We start from the raw sequence: 7,783 nt of genomic DNA on the forward strand, positions 1-7,783 counted from the left end.
GGCAGGAGAGAGAAGTGCAGAGTTAAGTGGGGAAAATCCCCTTATAAAACAATCAGATCTCATGAGAACTCACCCACTATTATGAGAACAGCATGGTGGAACTGCCTTCTTGATCTGATTACCTCCCACGACATCTCTTTCCCCACACATGAGTATTACAATTCAGATTACAATTCAAGATGAGATTTGAGTGGGGACACAGAGCCAGACCATATCAAGCTTTTAGCACCTAGCATAGTACCTGGCACCTAACACAGTGTCTGATTCACAATGTCTTATTCACAATAAGTAATTGTGAGAAGCAGTATAATGTGAAAAGAACATGGGATTTGGAGTCAGAGAGTGTTGGTTACAATCCCTGCTTTAATGTTTTCTATGTAACTGAGATAAAACGTTGATTTATCACTTCCACAACTTGCTCTGCACATCTCTACAATGGGTTTAATATGAAATGTTCTGTATTGTGTGGATTAAATTATATTTAAAGTGCTTAGCCTACTGTGTCTTCTGTAGTAGATACCTAATCGTAGCTATCATTATGATGAATTTAATAGACATTGATGCTGTTCAGGACATGCTATCTCAAAATGTGGCACCTTGGCATATTGAATCTTTAAAATGGAGAAATCTGAGAATCAGTCTGTGTAGGAAAATCTCTGACCTTCCCCAGCCCTTTTCCGCTGGACCAGGTCATAGAACCTGGGAAGAAATTTCTGACCTTCTCCTGAACCAGGTCATCACACCCTAATGTGTTAAGTGCTTTCCCTCTACCTGGGGGAACAGAGCTTCCTTATCTTCAAAGACAAAGGACACAACAGGAATCTAAACAAGCAGGCCTTGCTGTGTCTATCATTTCATCATTATATACTGAAATGTTCTTTCTTTTCATTCAATCAAAAATATCCTCTGCTAATTTTGAACTTTCTTCCCTAAATTATAAGAAAAGCAAGGTGGGTCTCAGCTACTTCTACATAAAGCATTACCAAATATGTCAATACATAAGATATATTTTAATAATTTTTTAATGAGAAGAGGATGTGAATTCTTATTACAGTATTTTGGAGAAAAATATATTTATACCATGTATTCATTTATAAATTAGAATTAAGATTTGCATAGGCTGTAGATTCATGATTAAAGTATTGTCTAAGACTAAGCTTCCCATTTTGTAATAAATGAGTTCAATAATCAATTCACTTGGTTGATCCTTATTTATGATATTTAGATTACTAATGGCTTGCAGATTCTTACAGTATATCATACAATTCCTGTATTTCCTTCCCTCATTTGAACTAATAATTCTCTTTATTGTATTGATTTAGCCAGCTAAGAGTTATTATTTCAGACCTTAGATATTTATTGGCATAAATGTTCATCTCCTGTTGAGGTTGTTTAGAAATGAAAGATTCTGTTGAAACATCTGGATGTGAAGTAGTAATACCAGAGTATATGAGTATATTTTAAGTCAATTCTGATAGAAATCTCCTAGACAAGTATCTTCTTTTTTTTTTTGAGACAGAGTCTCACTCTGTCACCCAGGTTGGAGTGCAATGGCGTAATCTCGGCTCGCTGCTACTTCTGCCTCCCGGGTTCAAGGGATTCTCCTGCCTCAGCCTCCTGAGTAGCTGGGATTACAGGCATGTGCCACCATGCCTGGCTAGTTTTTGTATTTTTAGGAGAGACAGAGTTTCACCATGTTGGTCAGGATGGTCTCAAACTCCTGACCTCATGATCCAGTTGCCTCAGCCTCCCAAAGTTCTGGGATTACAGGCGTGAGCCACCGTGCCCAGCCTTCTCCTTTTTAATTTCCATAACACATGGATCAGCGCTTCCCTGTATTCCTCTGGCAATACCAGCAAATGTTTAAGCACCTAAATTTATTTCTTACTATTTTCTGCTTCTCATTAGTGAATAGTTCTCAGTATATTACAGTACATGGAATATTTTGTACTGAATAGCTCTTGTTACCAAGTCCTCTGAGAATTTTTTGACATTCAAAATGATGTTCTACTACAACATTGAAATATTTTTCTTCCTGTCAAATTCCCAATGTATAAATTATACAGTTAAAAATGAGATCACCAACATGTTAGGGCTCCATTCTCTACAGACATTTTATAACATTTTTATATTAAAAAAGCTTTTAGATACAGTGTACAATGTCTGATACACATCTTTTAGAAAATAGGCTTAAGGGAAAATAATTTTATTCATCTCTGATATGATGTTTGATATTTTAAAAAGCATTTTAAAATAATCAAACACTTTTCTTGTGCAAAGTATAAACTTCATCCACTTGTTTATATCTGTCATTCATTCATGCACCCAAGGTTGCAGGTGATGGCATTGAAAGAAAGAAAATCTCTACACTATAACCTTATTTTTCTTTTCTATGGAGACATCAGAAAATTCCATGCTTTTATTAACATAACTTTTGAAATCCCTTGGCACTTGTTTCTATATTTGATCTTAATTAATGAGAAAATTATCCTGAAATTCCTAGAAAGGTTTATCAGATTTCATTAGACTCTTGTTAAGTAAATCCTTTGTATTCCTGCACCGTTTTAATTTTACTTGTGTGGGGGTTCTCAGGCCAAAGAAATTGCTTGCTTTTAGGCTTGAAATTAACAGAAAATTTGGTGGAAAATGGAATCACACACCTGCCAAAAACAAGCAAAGAGCAGAATAAACAGACTGTTTCTGTGAATATATTTAGTAATATCAGAGTTAAAGTCAAAGATACACAGTTCTATTTTGTTGTTTTTGATTTTGTTGCTGTTATGACAAATTTAAATCTGTAAAAGTGATGCAATGGGTAAATTTTCAAATATGGCAATAGTTGATGTAGGTTTTCAAAAGTATAGTTCATCCATTTTCATTCAGTGTGACTTTGCAATGTCTTGGGACTAGGTAATTGGGACTGCATACAATTATTTTTCTTAAACTTTTGCTATTTTCGCTCATTTGCTTGTCCACTATTTTCCTTTCAGGAACTGGATAGATGATATGGACATACTTGTTTCATTACTAAGATACTTTGGAACTACTTTAAAAGGATGAGTCAGGTAAGTAAGTATAAACTGTAATTTATTTGAGTTCCTCACTAGTGAAACTTTAGGGCTTCATGGTTATTTTTAATATTCTTGTATTTAAAAAATTAAAACCTATTTTAGGGACATGAAAAAGAGTAATATCTATCTGATGTGGGTTGGCTGTGTCCCCACCCAAATCTCATCTTGAATTTTGGCTCCCATAATCCCCACATATCATGGGAGGGACCTAGTGGAAGGTAATTTAATCCATAGAGGCAGGTGTTTCCCATGCTTGTCTCAGGATAGTGAATAAGTTTCATGATCTGATGGTTTTATAAAGGGCAGTTCCCAGGCACATGCTCTCTTACCTGCCACCATGTAAAATGTGCTTTTTCTCCTCCTTTGCTTTCTGTCATGATTGTGAGGTCCTCCCAGCCATGTAGAACTGTGAATCCATTAAACCTCTTTTTCTTTATGAATCACCCAGTCTTGGGTATTTCTTCATAGCAGTATGAAAATGGACTAATACCCTATCAGAGAGTTTATTAATATGTTATAAATGAGTGACTTTTTAAGTAAATGTTAACCATTAAATCTTTAGTGCACCTTTAAAAATGATGAATTAAAGTTTACTAGTACAGAAGTTATAGATTCTGTGATGCTGATAATAGTAAGAGAGTTCATACAATGTTATTATCAGGAAGAGTTTATTCTATAGAATAAAGTATATGTTAGTCCAGGGAGAAACAAGGCATTTGAGTGCTCCAAATTCATCTGAAACCCACAAAAAAAGAAAAAAAGTTTCAGTGGATTCAAGGTAGGAATAATGATAGTTGTAATCTGTAGGACAATTCTGTCATGTTGTCAGTGATTTTAGATAGTTTCTTTACTTTCCCGGTAACACTGACCACCTTTGATTTCCAGGATTATCTTCTTCCCTTCTAAATGTTTGAAAATTTAGATTTTTGGCTTTATTTTTTTTTAAAACTAGACTTTGGATATGTATATTGATATTGTGTTCTCAAGGTGACATTTAGGTGATTGTGGGATAATGAATTTAAAAAAACAATAATTTTACTTAGCTAAGAAATTGCCAGTCTTTGAACCAAATGTTATACTGGTATGTAGAAAAAAAATAAATAGGTTCAATTTCTTCATATATTTTTAAGTAAAAAACAAAAAGCCCTACTTACTTACTATATGAACTTACACACACACACACATAATTATTTTGACTCATATGAAAAACACTTATACTCAGCACAAAGTCATTCACCATTTGAACTTCATAGTCATCCCTTCCAGGTCTCCTTTCATTCCTATGCTGTATTCTTTTTGGCATAATGGTGCTACCAGAGAATTAGTTTCCATTTCTTCATTCTTGAGAAGGAATCATTATATCTATAACACAAAGACACTCTGAGGATTAAATTAGAAAATATATATAAAATACTTAGTGCAAGGTCTGGTATATCCTAGCATGAATAAATGATAGAGTTTATCCTCTGTTCTCGTAGTTCATTTTAAGGCATAATCCTGACATTTTTAAAATTAAGAATATGTAAAGAAGAGATTTTCTTTTTGCAATGTAAGAATTCCATTTTTATTTTAAAGGATGGCCTCTTACTATGTTGCTCAGGCTGGCCTCAAACTCCTGTCCGCAAGCAATCCTCCCATCTCAGCCTCCCAGTGTACTAGGATTACAGGTGTGAGCCACCACGCTCATCCCACTTTTTTACCTATAAGAATAAATACAATATGATGCTGTGGAGTTGTATAATAGCTTTTAAATAGAAGAGAGTATTTCAATGGGCTTTAGAGGCAGGACATTAACTTCTGAAGATATAAGTTGTTTACATTAGAAAAAAAACAGCATAAATAGCAACTGTCATTGAGAATTAGATTAAAACGCTTTTTGTGTTGTTAAGTCAGACATGTGTGTTATAGTAGCACAGCTTGTGTTATTTTTGCATTTTCTAAAAAAAGAGTTTTCAAGAGTAGCATTTCCACAATATTTAAAAAATATATTCCTATTTCTTATGAAACCGGATATTGCGTTGCTACAGAGATGGTAATACTGAGGAAACTAAAATTAAAACCAAATTCTGGGAAATTTGCTCTATCAATGCCAGTACTAAATTATCTTGATTTAACTTCAGATCACATATCTTATAAGATAATTCAGAGATTGTATTTTTATCTATAGTGGTATCAAGGTGGCTAATCATCATTATTACATCGAGGGAAGATGAGTCATGTGTGTGAAATGATCGTGTGGACTCATTCCAATTCCTCTGAGAAAGACCCTGTAATTGGCATCAATTAGTCCTCTTGTTGGCAGTTGTCGTAAACCATCTGAAATTTAATAAACAGAGACTGAAATGCATTCCCAATGAAAGACAGTCATCTTGGACATTGATGAGAGCTGATTAGCAAATTGGCAGTTGGTATTCACCCTCCCTCTTCAAATATTGACTTAATGCTTTTCCCCCTTTATCAGCATAAGACTTCATTTTCACTTCAAAAAATGAATTAAGTTCTCCTGAATAGTTGTGTGATGATTTTACTTTGTCCTTTTTGTACATATTTTGATATGAATGCATGTGTTACAGACAAATGGGGAAACCCCAGGGTACCACTCGCCACAATGAAGTTATATACATTAAATACAATTGTGATCTTAAAACATTGGTGCACCTCAAATACTTAATTTAGGCATGGAGAGTAGAACCATTCACTGAGAGATTCTAAGCAGTGTTTTCATATTAAATTTACAACTTGGTAAAAGAGGAGACTTCAGTTATTACCTAATTTAACTCTGAAGTAAAATGAAGTTCCAGCTCTCAGAGAACTTAGATAAAGAAAACACAAGTTATTGTTTCATTTTAAAAGTTAATTCTTTTTTAACCTCACAACTACCAAGCCTGTGATTTCAGACTTAATTCGCATTTTTACATTTAACACTAAGGATTAATACGTATGCATTTTATCAGCTTAAAAGAATCATATTGTGGTGTGAGTGCATGGTAAGAAAATATTTAGGAAAGTAATAAGACAGTCTGTCATGTTTTGTTATCTCAAAATGTTAACTAGACCATTAAAATTTTTTTGACCATTAACCAAGACCAGTTTTCAACTTTTATTTCACTCCTTTTGACTTTTATCTTATCCTCCAGGATGTTCTCACCTCTGTGCTCTGCATGAATGCAGTGTGATACATCAGCTTTGCTTTGCTTCCTGCCCAAGTACTTGGCCTCATCCTTAAATCTCTTATGCTTCCTTTCTGGGATCTACCCCCATTTAATTATGCAAAACACTTCTGTTCTCCACCCACTATGAAGACTCCTTGTTGTGTTCTACTAAACTAACAGGTCTCCTCCAAGGTCAAAGTTTTTCATAGAAAAAAGTTAATATTAATCTTTTTTCTTTCTCATGTTTTCACTGCTGACTGTAAATGGTACAGAAATAAATTATAAGACAGAATGACCTTCATCAACCTTAACTTTAAATGGTATTTTCCCCCAAGATATCACATTGATCCCCTTCAATGGTTTCATTGCTGTGCCACCAAGGTCAAATTTCATAATAAATGGCAAGTTATCATTTCTGTTGAGAGCACGGCACCTTTTCAGTCAACAAAATCAATGCTTCTTGCATTGTAACTTCAGTAAGGAAAACACACACACACACACACACACACGCACACGCACACACACACGCAAATAGATGGCATTTAGCAGCTTTTATGTGATAGAAGAAACCCAAGGATAAATATAACTGTGACTTCAATGGAGTTGGATCGTAAAAGGAACTCTGGGGAAAAATAATTTTGATCTTTTGTGCAAAGAAACATTTCCAGGGTGGTGACTATTTATCAAGAAATTCTTGAGATGAATAGTCAGATTTTTACAGCAGTAAAAATTTAAAAATCAATGTAGGTTTAATTGGCTCATTTTCAGGGTCTACACCTCCAAGTCCTGTTTCAAAGCTTCTGTGGTCTCTGTCCCTATAAAGTAACCCTCTACTTAAAAAATAGGTTTCCATTACTCTGTGGCTTTGTCTTCAGCTAATAATGCTCAGAGTGTTAGAGGATTTTAGAAGAAAATTATTAGAATTGGAAAGCTTTTTTTTAGACAGAGTCTTACTCTCTCATCCAGGCTGGAATGCAGTGGTACAATCTTGGCTCACTGGAACCTCCACCTCCCAGGTTCAAGTGATTCTCGTGCCTCAGTCTTCCATGTAGCTGGGATTACAAGTGTACACCACGACCCCTGGCTAATTTTTGTATTTTTAGTAGAGACGCGGTTTCGCCATGCTGACCAGGCTGGTCATGAACCTGTGATCCTCTGGCCTCAGCCTCCCAGAGTGTTGGGATTAAAGGCATGAGCCACCATGCCAGCCTTGAAAAGTTTTCATAGTCAAATGAGTGAATTTTTCGTAGAGGAATTTCAGGTAGTCAGAAAAGCATTTTAGACAAGGGGTCCTATTGACATATCAATTCCAAGAAGTAAACTGCTAGTCTATTTGTGTTAAATCAAAGTCAGTGTCTTTCTAAATATTCTATTAAATATTACCAAATATACTACCTACTACCTGATATCTAATAACCCAGGGTCCGTATCTGTGTCAATTATGTTATCCAACAATATTCATCAAAACTTTAGACTACCCGTCATTGTTTTACTTGTCTTTTGCCATCTTCTATCTTGTTTCTGTCAGCAATTATTCCCAACATTTTCGGGCTTTCTTGA

The 7,783-nt window shown here is 34.9% G+C and overlaps 1 long non-coding RNA gene across 1 annotated transcript in view; it reads left to right on the forward strand.

The window, feature by feature from the left end:
- Positions 1-6,280, forward strand: part of LOC139361815 (uncharacterized) — a 29,705-nt gene extending 23,425 nt beyond the window's left edge. The window contains exons 2-3 of the long non-coding RNA XR_011619476.1: positions 2,991-3,065; positions 5,239-6,280. This is a non-coding gene — a long non-coding RNA (uncharacterized lncRNA). The remainder of the gene's footprint in view (positions 1-2,990; positions 3,066-5,238) is intronic.
- Positions 6,281-7,783: the final 1,503 nt, after the last annotated feature.

The sequence above is a fragment of the Macaca nemestrina genome, chromosome 2 (assembly GCF_043159975.1).
Source record: "Macaca nemestrina isolate mMacNem1 chromosome 2, mMacNem.hap1, whole genome shotgun sequence".
NCBI classification, from domain to species: Eukaryota; Metazoa; Chordata; class Mammalia; order Primates; family Cercopithecidae; genus Macaca; species Macaca nemestrina.